The sequence below is a fragment of the Procambarus clarkii genome, chromosome 58 (genome assembly GCF_040958095.1).
Source record: "Procambarus clarkii isolate CNS0578487 chromosome 58, FALCON_Pclarkii_2.0, whole genome shotgun sequence".
Lineage (NCBI taxonomy): Eukaryota > Metazoa > Arthropoda > Malacostraca > Decapoda > Cambaridae > Procambarus > Procambarus clarkii.
This window is the reverse complement of record NC_091207.1, coordinates 21,795,016-21,811,958: the sequence shown is the minus strand read 5'-3', so window position 1 is coordinate 21,811,958 and position 16,943 is coordinate 21,795,016. Positions and strand designations below refer to the sequence as shown.

The 16,943-nt window shown below is 47.9% G+C and overlaps 1 protein-coding gene across 2 annotated transcripts in view; it reads right to left on the bottom strand.

Annotated features, from left to right (window-relative positions):
• The window catches only part of LOC123767894 (hook microtubule tethering protein), a 269,532-nt gene that overhangs the window by 185,884 nt on the left and 66,705 nt on the right, over window positions 1-16,943 (bottom strand). The window lies entirely within an intron of this gene.

The following is a 16,943-nucleotide window of genomic DNA, read 5'->3' as shown; positions in this document are numbered from 1 at the left end:
TATTACACATTGGGTTCTGTCAGTCAGGAAATTGTAGATCCATCTGCCTATTTTCCCGGTAATTCCTTTTGAACGCATTTTATGTGCAATAACACCATGGTCACATTTATCAAAAGCTTTTGCGAAATCTGTGTAAATTACATCAGCGTTTTGTTTGTCTTCCATAGCATCTAATGCCGTATCATAGTGGTCCAGCAACTGCGACAGGCAAGAGCGCCCTGTTCTGAAACCATGTTGTCCGGGGTTATGGAGATGCTGTGATTCCATGTATTTTGTGATCTTACTTCTTAGCACTCTCAAAAATTTTTATGATGTGCGATGTTAGTGCTATCGGTCTGTAATTTTTTGCCTCTGCCTTATTTCCTCCTTTATGGAGTGGTGCTATCTCTGCTGTTTTTAGTATGTCAGGGATAACGCCAGTATCTAGGCTTTGTCTCCACAGAATGTGAAGGGCCTGCGATAGTGGTTTTTTACAGTTCTTGATGAATATGGAGTTCCAAGAATCCGGGCCTGGTGCAGAGTGCATAGGCATACTGTTTATGGCTTCTTCAAAATCTAGTGGGGATAGGGCGACGTCTGATATGTGATTTGATGTTGGTATCATATCCATGAAAAATTCATTTGGGTTATCAATCTTTAGTGCATTTAATGGCTCACTGAAAACAGAGTCGTACTGCTTCCTCAGTAACTCGCTCATTTCTTTGTTGTCATCTGTGAAAGTTCCATCTCCCTTTCGCAGGGGCCCGATACTAGATATGGTTTTTGATCTTGATTTTGCATAGGAGAAAAAATATTTCGGATTTCTCTCTATTTCACTGATGGCCTTTTGCTCTCTTTGCCTCTCCTGGGTTTTGTATGATTCTTGTAGCTTGAGTTCAATTGTTTCTATTTCTCTACCTAACCTTCTTCGCCGTTCTTGAGATAGGGTGCGACTCTCAAGTTGTTCCGCGATTCGTTTTCTTCGCCTATATAAGGAACGACGTTCCCGTTCCAATCTGCATCTCTTTCTCTTTTTTCTTAGGGGTATGCGGTTTGAACATATTTCTAGTGCTACTGAGCTTATTTTTTCCAGGCACTGGTTCAGGTTTGCATTTCCTAGCTGTTCTTCCCAGTTTATTTCTGTGAAGTCCTGGTTTATTTGCTCCCAGTTTATCCGTTTATTATTGAAGTTGAATTTGCTGAAATCTCCTCCACCGGGAATCTGGACTGGTTTTGGAGGTCCATTCCCCATGGTTGTCAGTACCTCAATTAAGTTGTGATCTGAGTAACAGGTATTTGTAATCATTATGTTCCCGATCAACTCATCATTATTAGTGAAAATGAGGTCCAGCGTGTTCTCCTTCCTAGTTGGTTCTACTATTTGCTGGTTTAAGGCAAACCTATCGCACATCCGTAGCAGGTCATTTGCATGTGCCTGCTCATTTAGGCTACTTCCTGGTATTCTTTCTGATATTACTGTATTAGCCAGGTGCTTCCATTTCAGGTGCCGTAGGTTGAAGTCCCCAAGCAGGATGATGTTCGGAGCTGGATTTGTGAGGTTTTCCAAGCAGTGCTCTATTTTCATTAGTTGGTCTTTAAACTGCTGAGGGTTTGCCTCCGGTGACTTATATACAAGGACAACAACTACATTTAGAATCTCTATTTTGACTATCAGCACTTCCACCATATCATTTGAGGTGTTTAGCAGCTCAGTACAGATGAGTGTGTCTTTGATGTAGAGGCTGACCCCACTCTGAAGCCGGTGTTTCCTATCACATCTGAAGAGATTGTATTCTGAGATCCATATTTCACCATCAAGGTAGTCTTTTGTGTGAGTTTCCGTTAGGGCTGCAAACACTGCATTTGCCTCATGAAGGAGACCATCTATAAAATGAACTTTGTTGGATTTGCGTGTTTTTATACCCTGGATGTTGGCAAATATAAATGATGTTATCGTGTTAGTGGAAGTGCTGGATGCTTTAATTGGTGTTAATATCTGAGGCTCTGGTAAGGAGGCCACTGTGTTTGCGTCCTCTCTAGCATTTGACCGAGTTGGTGGTAGAGTCTGGTCATTTTTAGCCATTCTTCTCCTCCTCCTCTTGCTAAAAAATTATCCCGGTTGATGGAGTAGTGGCTGTTTTCATAGTGGTAGTCTGTCGGTTTTATTCGCCTGGTACCTCTGTACCTCGCCTGGTACCTGGTACCTCGCCTGGTCGAGGACCGGGCCGCGGGGACACTAAAGCCCCGAAATCATCTCAAGAAACCACCCCCACACACTGCCTCTTTCAACCCGTCAAACGGCTAAAAGCGACGTCATCTTAAGAGGACAGGTTGTTGGAGACTGCCGCCGGCTCTAGGGAGACGGGGGCCTCGTACTGGCACCCAGGTGTTGGCGGTGCAGACGCCGGTGTTGCAATGGTTGCCATGCGAGGAGGACACTTTCCTCAAGCTCTTAACCTGTTTAATGACTCAAGAGAGCAGGAGGTGCGGTGTATGTGATACTCGCAGCGTATTAGCCATTCATCCCATCAAGGTGTGTGACGTGTTCAGAAATTACCAATTACCACCGGGACCAGTCACCAAGCCCAGGACATTTGGGTACGACGGTTGGCCTCTTGGCAGCATACAAATATGCTCCCGATTGCCTTATAGTCATGCTCAGCATACAATAATACAAATATGCATTATTCACAAATTCATATTAAAAAGGACCCTGAATGCATTCAAACATTTTCTCTTAAAAACTAAGGATAAGATACATAAAATATCACCAGCCCCTAATAAGGTAAAACAAAAATGGATCACGTCAATTAAATATATGTCTAATCTACTTTTACCTTGCGGGTACCTTTCCATGATTTCGAGGATCAACGTCCTCGCGGTCTGGTCAAGGTCAGACCGATCAGAGATCCGGTCTCCTGGCTGGTGGTCTGGTCAACCAGGCTGTTCGACGCGGCTGCTCGCAGTATGACGTACGAAGGGTGATCACACCTGGTTGATACCTGGTTGATGGGGTTCTGGGAGTTGTTCTACTCCCCAAGCCCGGCCCGAAGCTTGTTCTACTCCCCAAGCCCGGCCCGAAGCTTGTTCTACTCCCCAAGCCCGGCCCGAAGCTTGTTCTACTCTCCAAGCCCGGCAATCAGGCTTGACTTGTGAGAGTTTGGTCCACTAGGCTGTTGCTTGGAGCGGCCCGCAGGCCCACATACCCATCACAGCCCGGTTGGTCCGACACCCCTTGAAAAAAAAATTTAGTTTTCTCTTGAAGATGTCCACGGTTGTTCCGGCAATATTTCTGATGCTCGCTGGGAAGACGTTGAACAACCGCGAACCTGATCACACAGCCTGTGTGATCAGGTATCCTTTGAAGGTATTCATCAAGTTCTCTCTTGAACACTGTGAGAGGCCTGGCCAATTATACCCCTTATGTTTAGTCCATGTGTCTTTAACAATCTTGGGCCTTTCATGATGATGATGATGATGATGATCTCTGGGCGTGCCTATGGCACCTCTGGTTTTCGACGGCGACCTCTGATGTATGGTTCAATGTTGTACCACATTCAAACAATTTGTTTGGACCATTTACCTCCAACGTGTTCAGGGGTACCTTGCGTAGCTTCCGGGGATCAAGGGCCCCGCGGCCCGGTCTCCGACCAGGTCTCCCGGTTGGTCATCTGATCACTCAGGCTGTTGGACGCGGCTGCTCGCAGCCTGACGTATGAATCACAGCCTGGTTGTTCAGGTATCCTTTGGAGGTGTTTATCAAGTTCTCTCTTGAACACTGTGAGGGGTCGGCCAGTTATGCCCCTTATGTGTAGTGGAAGCGTGTTGAACAGTCTCGGGCCTCTGATGTTGATAGTTCTCTCTTGAACACTGTGAGGGGTCGGCCAGTTATGTCCCCTTATGTGTAGTGGAAGCGTGTTGAACAGTCTCGGCCTCTGATGTTGATAGTTCTCTCTTGAACACTGTGAGGGGTCGGCCAGTTATGTCCCTTATGTGTAGTGGAAGCGTGTTGAACAGTCTCGGCCTCTGATGTTGATAGTTCTCTCTTGAACACTGTGAGGGGTCGGCCAGTTATGTCCCTTATGTGTAATGTTAGCGTGTTGAACAGTCTCGGGCCTCTGATGTTGATAGAGTTCTCTCTCAGAGTACCTGTTGCACCTCTGCTCTTCAACGGGGGTATTTTGCACATCCTGCCATGCCTTCTGGTCTCATGTGCTGTTATTTCTGTGTGCAGATTTGGGACCAGCCCCTGTACTATTTTCTACGTGTAAATTATAATGTATCTTCCTAACCTGCGCTCTTGAGATTATAGATTTAGAACTATTAATCGGGCCCAATAAATAAGATGACTGAATTCTAGCGGTAAAGGATCTTTGCACGCTCTCCAGGTCAGCAGTTTCTCCGGCTCTGAATGGGGCTGTTAGAGTGCAACAATATTCCACCCTAGAGAGCACTAGTGTCTTAAAAAGTATCATTGGTATGTCCTCTCTTGCTTGGAAGGGCCTTGTTATCCAACCTGTCATTTTTTTTTTTGCAGTTGTGACAGCTACTTTATGGTGTTCTGTAAAGGTGAGGTCGTCTGACATGAGTACTCGTAGATCCTTTACAATGACGTTTCGTTCTATAATGGGATTTGATTACGTTTTATATATACAGTTCGTTTTTTTTTTTCATAGAGCAAACGCTAGAAATGTTTTCATTAAACATCATATTATTATCTGTGACCCATTGAGAGACCAAATTTACATCGGATTGGAGGTTTGCAATGTCCTCTAGTTGGGGGGGGGGGGAAATAGCCTAAGCTACTCTATCCTTTTGAGATGTCTTATCTCAATAAACATACTTGAACTTGAGTCCTCTATATTGTCTACTCGCATGAAAATCCTAGTGTCATCTGCAAATAATGATACAGTCCTATAGTTTGTATCCTTGTTTACGTCTGATATTAGAATGAGAAAAAGTACCGGAGCAAGTACGATACCTTGGGGGGGGGGGGGCGAACTTTTCACAGTAGATGTCCCCCCCAGTAAAATCCGGATTTTACTGTGTTGACTATTACACTCTTGCGTTCTATTCGTTACGAAGTTGAAGATCCATCTCCTTACTTTGCCAGTAATTCCTTGTGCACACATTTTGTGCTCAATAACACCGTGGTCATAATTTGTCGAAAGCTTTTGCAAGTCTGTGAATATTACATCAGCGTTTTGTCTTCCATGGGACCTGCGGCCATGTCATAGTAACTGAGTCATATAAACTAGCAACTGTGAGAGGCAGAAGCGCCCTGCTCTCAACCCTTGTTGTCCAGGGGTGATGTAGATGTTGTGATTCCATGCGATTTGTTATCTTACTTCTTAGGACTCTCTCAAAGATTTTTATAATGTGTGAAGTTAAAGCTTTTGGTCTATAATTTTTGTGCATCTGCTTTACTGCCTCCTTTGTGAGGTGACGCGATCTCCGCTGTATTAAGTATGTCAGGCATAACGCCAGTATCTGGGCTCCGTCTCCAAAAGATGTTTAAGGTATGTGATAGTGGTGTTTTGTACTTTTTGATGAATATAGCATTCCATGAGTCTGGGCCTGGTGCAGAGTACATGGGTATGCTGTCTATGGCTACTTCAGTGTCCAGTGGGGTTATGGTGACATCTGATATGTGGTTCCATGTTGGTGTCACATTCATGAAGACTCCATTTGGGTCATCGATCTTCAATATAGTCAGCGGGTCCACTGAAAAACTATCGTACTGAAGCTTCAGTATTTCACTCACTTCTTTGTTGTCATCTGTGAAAGTTCCATCACCCTTGCGCAAGGGCCCTAATGCTGGATGCAGTGCTGGACGGATGTCTCGATCTTTTCTATTTCTTTGCCCTTGCCTTCCTTGTCGTTGGTGGGATAGAGTGGAACGTTTTAGATGTTCTGCTGTTTTTCTTCGCCTAGAGAAGGGACCGCAGTAAAACAAGATAAGCTTCTAATTATGTTCCTCAAAAACTGAGAAATGTTCAAATCTAATACAAACTAATGGTTTTAATCCATATTGTGACACCTCTCGGTATTTTCAAGACAGTAGTGTGACAACACCACACCAGAGGTCACCACGTGCGCTAATGGGGGTTATAATACATTAATAATTAATGGGGTCATGATGGGGAAACCTCTAATGGATATCTTCAATATAAACGAAGCTGAACAGAGATATATATATAGAGAACGGATATAATATAGAGAACAGTTTAGTCCAGACGAGTAGCTAGCGAGTAGAACAACTTGTAAACTCAATATTTTGAGTTTCGACAAATGCCAGTGTTTCTTTGTTTTGAAATGTGTTTATGAGGAAGACTATGGTGAGGAGGAGGAGCAGGGGAAGGAGGAGGAGGAGGAATGTGTATGGTTGGAGGCGAGGTCTGACCGCTCCCACCTCCTAAGGTTACATGCCTGCTCCACAACACACAGACTAGTGATTCACTGTGGCTGGTGTGTGTCCGGCTGTGGCTGGCTGGCTGTGTCTGGCTGAGCCCGACTGGCTGTGTCCGGCTGAGCCCGACTGGCTGTGTCCGGCTGAGCCCGACTGGCTGTGTCCGGTTGAGCCCGACTGTGGCTGGCTGGCTGTGTCCGGCTGAGCCCGACTGTGGCTGGTTGGCTGTGTCCGGCTGAGCCCGACTGTGGCTGGCTGGCTGTGTCCGGCTGAGCCCGACTGTGGCTGGCTGGCTGTGTCCGGCTGAGCCCGACTGTGGCTGGCTGGCTGTGTCCGGCTGTGTCCGGCTGAGCCCGACTGTGGCTGGTTGGCTGTGACTGGCTGTGACTGACTGGCTGGCTGTGTCCGGCTTTGATTGGGCGTGGCACGCTTGGGTTAGCTATTACTTGCTGTGCTCGGCTGTCTCCAGTTGTGGTTGGGTGTGTGTGCCTAGCCTGCACGAAGGTTGTATCTGGCCGTGACTGACTGGCCTGCAAGCTCCGACGCCGCCGGAGTAACACCCACGACTGTGAGGTACCATCACACAAACACCACACCAACACAACACATCTTGCCTCGTTAAACACCTTACACTTCCCACAATGACCCTGCAATATCTCCTGCAACAATCATGCCAAGACCTCATTGATGAAGATTAAGCCACCCAAGAGGTGGCACGGGCATGAATAACCCGTAAGTGAAATGGCCCTTTTGAGCCATTTCCAGTATCAAGAGCTGATACTGGAGATCAGTGGAGGTGCGACTGCACCCTGCGTGACGGGAGATGTCTCCCGTGATCATGCCAAGACCTAATGAAGATTAAAGCCACCCAAGAGGTGGCACGGGCATGAATAACCCGTAATGCCAACACCGACGACGAGTGATGCATCTTATACTGTTGGTGAGATGACGAGCGGGTTCAAGGGAAGGCAGAAACGCACAAGAACAAAGGTGTCTACCAGTCAGCTAGTTCCTTCTAATTATTAATTGCCGCCAGCCGCACGTTGAGTGTTTAACATGTATGAGGGTGAAGCAGAGCGCTGGGTGTGCCATCAGCATTCTCCAGCACACACGTGCGTCAAGCACGGGGGTCGGCGGGCAGGTCAAGCAGGAAGTTAGGACGTGCAGGTGGCGGTAATTAGCAGGCCCGTCATGCGTGGGAGGAGGAGGAGGAGGGTGCACACCTCGAGAGAAAAGGCTAGAATTGGGCGAGGGGACGGGGCGGAAAGACGGGGGGGGGGGGGGGGGGGGGGGGGGGGGGACTGGTAGATTTGGGCGGGGTGGACAGCCCGTCGCGTGCTGCAGGGGGACCACATCCCCGCCCCCGAGCCATTCTCACACACCACCCACACCAGGACGAGGGGACGGTGGAGTGGGGAATGGTGGGGAGAACAAGGGGATGGTGGGGAGGACAAGGAGACGGAGGAGGGGAGAATGGTGCGAAGGCATACACACACTGCAAGGAGTCCTGAGCATAACTACTAGCCACCAGACTACAGCAGCAACAAGCCATCATGGCGTCCTCAACTATAGAAGTGTTATCAGAGCCAGTGCTAGAAATATTGCTCCAAGATGCTGGCATCAAGGAGTTTGGATCTGTTAAAGAGCCCAAACTAAGCCCCACAATACGTAATTCAGAGATAAAATACAGACTAGAAAACCCCACACGAAAATAATAAATTACCCTACAAACATATCAGAAATGTACATAAGCATCCGAATGTGTGATATATGAATGACCCACAACATTCATCCCGACACATTATGTTGTTATACACGTGAAGAACTTGACACACACACACACACACACACACACACACACACACACACACACACACACACACACACACACACACTGTGTGTGTGCCTACCAAAGCAAAGGTATGCCACTAGACTGGTCCCAGAACTAAGAGGCATGAGTTACGAGGAAAGGCTGCGGGAAATGCACCTTACGACACTGGAAGACAGAAGAGTAAGGGGAGACATGATCACAACCTACAAAATCCTCAGAGGAAACGACCGGGTAAACAAGGATAAACTATTCAACACTGGTGGGATGCGAACAAGGGGACACAGGTGGAAACTTGAGTACCCACATGAGCCACAGAGACGTTAGAAGGAACTTTTTCAGTGTCAGAGTAGTTAACGGATGGAATGCATTAGGCAGTGATGTGGTGGAGGCTGACTCCATACACAGTTTCAAATGTAGATATGATAGAGCCCAGTAGGCTCAGGAATCTGTACACCAGTTGATTGACAGTTGAGAGGCGGGACCAAAGAGCCAAAGCTCAACCCCCGCAAGCACAAATAGGTGAGTACACACACACACACACACACACACACACACACACACACACACACACACACACACACACACACACACACACACACACACACACAGGGTTCCACGCAGAAGCCAGCAAGCTCAGCATGACAATCACTCCGGCAACATGGTGTCAGCCAGGCGGAGACCCGCCTGCTATCATAACTCACTACATTCCACACTTCTACACTTTTTACCTCTCCATCGTGTTCACTACAAAACACTTCGGCTTGTCACTTGTGCGCCAGTTTAAGACTTCCAGACGGTACGCAAGATAAGGTGATCTCAACACTGCTTTGATGAGTGCTTTCCTCCCCCACCACACAACCACCTCCATACCTACCTTTAGCTAACTTCTTCAGCTTCCAGGGATCAATACAGCCCCGCGGCCCGGACTCCGACCAGGCCTCCATCTTCAGCACCCATACCAGCTTCTTAAGCATTCCCTCCCCTGGTCGATGACCGGGCCGCGGGGACGCTAAGCCCCGGAAACACCTCAAGGTAACCCTACCCCCCTTACCCCGCCCTTCCACCGTCAACTGGAAGCCCCACCTCTCCCTCAGGTGGCATCTCATGTTAATATGGCCTCTTAAGCGCGAAACCCAACGCCCGAGGAGCGTGCGGCAGAGCCCCCGACGCCAACGGATCGAAACGTTGCCACTTTCCTTTACTGTCTGGGGCTGGGTTATTTATGTATTATCTACGTTATCAGTTTATCACTATCTCGACCCATTATCCTAAAATGAAAGTTAATTAAGTTAACAGAGAGACAGATAGACAGAGAGAGAGTAGCCTGTGTGCTTTTCTTACGGTGTTCATAGCCAGGAATGCGTGAGAGCGCGCGTGCGTGCGCGTGCGTGCGTGCGTGTGCGTGCGTGTGTGTGTGTGTGTGTGTGTGTCAGCACCAACGTTATCATCAGGACTGCCTGCCATGCTGTGTCACGGCCAACACAGCACACTACACCTTCAACACGGCCGCTCAACACTTCTAACAACAGGGCCCCACACACTTTAATGCTCTTGCCCTCCGTGGCTGGTGGTTAAGAGAGGCGGGAATAAAGGAGGAATGAGGAACTATGGCTTGGTGGTTAAGTGACCATCACGGAAGAGAAAGTTAACAAGAGCAAGGCACTCGACTCCCGTCGACGACGCAGAAGTCCAGAACCGTGTCAAAGCTCTCAGTAGTAGTTTCTTGAGGTTATCTTGAGATGATTTCGGGGCTTTTAGTGTCCCCGCGGCCCAGTCCTCGGCCAGGCCTCCACCCCCAGGAAGCAGCTCGTGACAGCTGACTAACACCCAGATACCTATTTCACTGCTAGGTAACAGGGGCATAGGGTGAAAGAAACTCTGCCCATTGTTTCTCGCCGGCGCCTGGGATCGAACCCGGGACCACAGGATCACTAGTCCAGCGTGCTGTCCGCTCGGCCGACCGGCTCCCGGAGTTTATTTTACACTGTACACTGACCATGAGTGGCACAAGAGCAAGATCCGAGCCCGCTAACACTGCATGTGTTACAGCCTAACACCTTCACCTTAAACGCCTTAAAGACCTAAACGTTTACCCCAGAACACAAGACGTCACATCAATTGCCGTCAGGTTCCTCAAGAGGCAAACAGTATTTTGGAAAGTTTGTGATTAGCTGGTGATAAACCCCCTTCAAAGGTTATCTGATCAACCGGGCTGTGATTTATAGATCTGGTTGCGAGCAGTCGCATCCGACAGTCAGGTTGGCCAGACCAGCAACCAAGAGGCCATGTCAGAGACAGGGCCACAGGGACGCTGATCCTTGGAGCCATCACAAGGGAGGGAGGGAGGGAGGGAGATGTGAGAGGGAGAGAAGGGGACCTAACTGACCACCTCTAAATGTCCCCCACAAACACCTGAAGCAAAGCAGACAACACCAACATCTCTCTCAATCCTGGTTGATTGAGAGAGATTAAGCCACCAAGAGGTGGCACGGGCATGAATAGCCCGTAAACATATCCTGGTTATTTGTTGTTATAGATTCAGCTACTTGGAACAAGTTCCAAGTAGCACGGGCTATGGTGAGCCCGTAGTGGACTTACCTGGCACAGGAGCGGTGCTGTCTAGCTCAGAGACCGGCGGATCTGTGCTTCGTTCACGAGTCTGTTGTAACCTGTCAAACCCCTCTAATAGACAGTTAACCCCTGAGCCAAAAATAGGCAACATTCCTTAGAAAAACCTTCACACAAGTTCTTTGTGTCGGAAAATCCGACACCATTTAATATATCATACAGATAATAGCTGTATTACCAACAAGTTACCCATAGAAAACGTAACTTGTAGTGGAATTACCGTCTATAGAAAACGGGATATCATCACCACATACTATTATAATTCACCAGCTATTCTGCTGGGAATTATTCTTAAATACATTAGTCTTTGGACTTTACCATCATAAAAACATCTTATATAAATTAACTTAATTATCAATATTAAAGTAGAGTAAATGTGACCCTTCTATCACGTTCTGAAATCTGGACAATGTAAGCCAGGCGTCAGAGTGGAGGAAGGAGGGCAGCCATTGTTGTTTATTGAGACCAGAGGCTCACACGGGAGCAAATTCGGCTCCTGTTAAATTTACTTAGACGTAGTGTTATGGAAACCAAAGGTGTACCATTTTTCAACACGCTGTCTACATATCAAGTTAAGTGTTCTTTCCGAAACCCATTATCTATCATTAGTGGCCATTAATGTCATTATATAGGGTGACCCGGTTAGAACGCGAAATCGCCTCAAACTAAAGGTAATTAAGCCAGGTCTTCATGTTCCATGTACTGTTTTCTCTGATATACTTGTCATATATAGGTATCTGGCTTCACAGCTAGCGCACTTTTGACAGGTCAAGACGAGGATGCAAGATTTGTGCACCAGTTACTGGGTGATATGGAAGCTACCTCAAAGAGGATAATTTGGTGTCTACACCCTAGTTATACCTGGTGGACTAACCTGCTGTACTATAAGATAAGGAACCTCTTCAATGTATGTAGTTATTTCTGTAGTTTGATTGGCTGCATATATATAAACTAATAAACCCCCCCTAATGTGTAGAGGATCGATTTGTGAGATTATGAGATTATTGCAGAAATACAGTCCACTTATCATTATACAAATTGCTATCGAAGTATATAAATTAACGTAAATATAAATTCATATAAATTAAATAAATATAAATCTCACAGGTCGGTTCCCACACTTTGGCATTTCCTAGTCACGAGGCGACCCCCGGGAGGGTCATGGTAAACCCGTCGCAGACCCTCGCCGATCGCTGGAAAGTCTGAAAAGCTTATCTGTAAGTTCGCCGGAAGGTTTACAAATTGTAGGAACTAGAAAACCCTTTTTCATAAGGTTAATCTAACGTAAAGATCCTGGAAAATCTGTGTTCTGTGTTCAACACTGAAGGGGCGATGGTTATTAACTATCTGTGATGAGCCTATGATAGTCAGACGATGAGTCACAATAACGTGGATGAAGATATGATGAGACAACCACACATCAGAAGATGGAGACACGACAACGTCTCAGTCCGTCCTGGACCACTATCGAGCCCCGCATGTGTGCGTGTGCGTGTGTACATACGGCTTGGTTTGGTCATGGAACCTGTGATAGGTTCCACGGGAGCCTAGACGCGCACATACTAGTTCACTGAGACATGACACACCTCAGGACCTCTAAGGTAGCTTCAACGATTCTTCTGGAGAGTGATGCATGCATCCTCACGAGTCCTGGCCCACTGGTGCCTTGTGTTTGTTGTCGGTGTTAGAGATACAGCTACTTGGAACAAGTTCCAAGTAGCACGGGCTATGGTGAGCCCGTAACTTACCTGGCGCGGGGCAAGCAGCACGGGCTATGGTGAGCCCGTAACGTACCTGGCACAGGAGCGGGGCAAGTAGCACGGGCTATGGTGAGCCCGTAGAGGCCTTACCTGGCACAGGAGCGGTGCTGTGTGCTCCCACCTTGTGTTGACCTTGACTGATTAAGATTAGGCCACCCCGAGAGGTGGCACCTACCTTGAGGTGGTTACCTTGAGGTGCTTCCGGGGTTTAGCGTCCCCGCGGCCCGGTCGTCGACCAGGCCTCCTATTCATGCCCAGGCACGGGCATGAACAGCCGTAATTGTGTTGATCTTGAGTCATCTGCAGCTTTAGCAAGTGTACTCACCCTGCCCCTCCCCTCCCCCCATTCCCCTCACCCTCTCGGTTGGCATATACTGGAGCAAACGATAAGGAAAGAAATGCAGAGTAGAGGTGCCATAGCCACAATCACAGAACACTGTATGAAGGATCAGAGGTCCACGGCAGTTCAGTATCTTCCCAGCAAGTATAAGAAATATTACCGGAATAAAAGTGGAATTCAAGAAAAACTGGACAGGCTGAAAGTTAAGGAAGGTCCGGGACTGTTCAACACGCTTCCACTACACATAAGGGACATAACTGGCCGACCCCTCACAGTGTTCAAGAGAGAACTATCAACATCAAAGGCCCGAGACTGTTCAACACGCTTCCACCACACATAAGGGACATAACTGGCCGACCCCTCACAGTGTTCAAGAGAGAACTATCAACATCAGAGGCCCGAGACTGTTCAACATGCTTCCACTACACATAAGGGACATAACTGGCCGACCCCTCACAATGTTCAAGAGAGAACTATCAACATCAGAGGCCGAGACTGTTCAACACGCTTCCACTACACATAAGGGACATAACTGGCCGACCCCTCACAGTGTTCAAGAGAGAACTATCAACATCAGAGGCCCGAGACTGTTCAACATGCTTCCACTACACATAAGGGACATAACTGGCCGACCCCTCACAGTGTTCAAGAGAGAACTATCAACATCAGAGGCCGAGACTGTTCAACACGCTTCCACTACACATAAGGGGCATAACTGGCCGACCCCTCACAGTGTTCAAGAGAGAACCGGATAAGCACCTCCAAAGAATACCTGATCAACCAGGCTGTGATTCGCACGTCAGGCTGCGAGCTGCCGCGTCCAACAGCCTGGTTGACGACCGGGCCGCTGGGTCTCTAAGCCCCGAAATCACCTCAAGGTAAGGTAGCCCATATCGAAACTGACTCTAAACGTGCTTCGTTCTTGTTCCAACTTTTGTCTTTGTGGTAACGCGCGCGCACCCCCGCACACATTCACTCACCCCCCCCCCCCCACGTCACTACACAGGACTCGGCTGGGATATAAACAGCAAGAGTCAACAACCAGAGTTACGTTAGGCCCGAGACAACATTTACGGGCTCACCATAGCCCGTGCTACATGGACATTTAGTTCTGAGTAGCTAAATCTAAAAACAACAACAACAACAGCCATATGGTCAAAGGAAAAAGGTTATCATGTATAACCAAACTCAATTACGGGCTCACCATAGCCCGTGCTACATGGACACTTCGTCCTGAGTAGCTAAATCTTTAACAACCACCAGAACAGCTCTGCTCTTGTGCCAGGTAAGTCCACTACGGGGCTCACCATAGCCCGTGCTACTTGGAACTTGTTCCAAGTAGCTGAATCTATAACAACAAATAACCAGGATATGTTTACGGGCAATTCATGCCCGTGCCACCTCTTGGTGGCTTAATCTCTCTCAATCAACCAGGATACGGGCTCACCATAGCCTGTGCTACATGAACATCTCGTTCTGAGTAACTAAATCTAAAACAACAACAACAATAACCAGGTAAAGGGTAAGACGACAACACCACGAGAGGTCGACGACGCTGCGCGGACACAACCTGGGGTCAGATTCACGAAGCAGTTACACAACCACTTACGATCCTGTACATCTTTTCTCAATCTTTGGCGGCTTTGTTTACAATTATTAAACAGTTAATGAGCTCCGAAACACCAGGAGGCTGTTTATAACAATAACAGTTGATTGGCCAGTTTTCATGCTTGTAAACTGTTTAATAAATGTAACAAAAAAATGAGGAAATGCAAAGTAAAAAAATTGAGGAAAGATGTACACGTTCGTAAGTACTTGCGTAACAGCTTCGTGACTCTGGCCCCTGGTGATTAATGTGTGAGCTTATAACTTAATATTCGCCAGTGCTGTTGGGCTCTTCACTCAGGCAGGTGCATATTGAGGTTATCTTGAGATGATTTCGGGGCTTTAGTGTCCCCGCGGCCCGGTCCTCGACCAGGCCTCCACCCCCAGGAAGCAGCCCGTGACAGCTGACTAACACCCAGGTAACTATTTTACTGCTAGGTAACAGGGGCATAGGGTGAAATAAACTCTGCCCATTGTTTTTCGCCGGCGCCGGGGATCGAACCCAGGATCACAAGTACAGTGTGCTGTCCGCTCGGCCGACCGGCTCCCTGTCGGTCGGCATGGAAGAGGGGGAAGGGAGAAATGATGGAGAGGTGCAGGTGAAGGAAAAAAGTTTAGAAATGGGAGATGTAGTCAAGTCATTATAGCAGGCGGGCTGTCCGCCTTGTTGATACGATGTAGTAGTAAAAATAGTTCATCGTGTCGGGGGACAGGCAGCCAGTGTGTGTGTGTATACACGTTAGGCATATACGTGTATGAGTGCAGGAGTAAAGAAGAGATGGGAAGAGACAGTGGGAACGTTAGTGAAGTTCACCACATGACAATACACATTTCAACACGACAGTAAAATATAGCAATACACTCCAGTCTATTCCCAAGTGTTGCGGCACTCTGAAGGCTCGCTAAGGGCAGTAGCCCAGACGGAAGTGTGAGGGAAGAACTGTGCATGAGAGGTTATCTTGGGATGATTTCGGGGCTTAGCGTCCCCGCGGCCCGGTCCTCGATCAGGCCTCCTTTTTTGTTACACATTTCCAGGAAGCAGCCCGTAGCAGCTGTCTAACTCCCTGGTACCTATTTACTACTAGGTAACACGGGCATTAGGGTGAAAGAGACTTTTTGACCATTTTTTTTTTAAATTTTTCCCCGAGGGGCGAGTTTATTGGGCAGCGCCACTCATCTTGTGAGTGGACACACCGCCATAGCAGAATGTACAACACTCCCCAATAGGAAGAAAACCCGCTGGGTTGTTCATCCTGTCACTTGTACCCAGACACAGCTGGGACTTGCTTAACTGTCTCAAGTGAACATTGTCTCCGCCTCCACCGGGGATCGAACCCGGAGCCTCAGGACTACGAATCCGAAGTACTGTCCACTCAGCTGTCAGACGCCCGGCCAGAGGGAGAGGCGAGACTACACCCACCAGAATTCCTGGAATATTGTGGTGTTATGAGTGTTATGACACCTCACGATTGTCAGACGCTATAGTACTGGAGCCCGGAACTACTCTCACGCCTACACCCATATACGCCCGCTTGTATATCCCCGTGGCTCACTATAAACAACACAGGTCACCACTACAACCCTAGATCACCACAAACACGCCATGACCACAAACACACACCACCGTCACACACACACACCCACCTAATGTGTGTGCGTGCGTGCGTGTAAGTACTCACCTGAGGTATTAGGTGAGTACTTACACATTAGGTGCCCCAGTTCACCTAGAAGTAAATAGGTACCTGGGAGTTAGTCAGCTGTCGCGGGCTGCTTCCTGGGGTGTGTGTGTGTGTGTGGTGTGGAAAAAAAGAAAGAAAAAAAGTAGTTAGTAAACAGTTGATTGCCAGTTGAGAGGCGGGCCGAAAGAGCAAAGCTCAACCCCCGCAAACACAACTAGGTGAATACACACACACCACCGACTCACAAACACACAGGTGAGAGCACCGTACCAGAGCACAACTGGGGGGGGGGGGTTCAGAACACAACAGTTTACATGGCATCAGAGCAAGATGCCACCACACCAGCTGGACCAGTTACTTGCCCTAAGTAATAGTGATGGCCAAGTTGGTCACAATCACTGCAGTTACATCTTCATTACAATTATCAGTCTTGCCCTCTAACCATTGTTATTAGCAGTATAAATGTAGGCAGGGGGTGGGGGGGGCAGGAGAAGCTGAACCCCTGCCGCTTCCCTGTGCCCCACAGAGTAAGGTTGAAGCGGGACATTACTCAGCCCCGGCACCCGATACTGTGAATTAAACAGGTAGACAAGTAATGAGCCTACCTCATCCCTTTGTGTGTATTTTACCTCAATAAACTTATTTCAATTTCAATTCAATTTCAAGTAATGAGCTTCACCGTCGAGGGGGAGCGAGGGATGAGCAAGGTGGT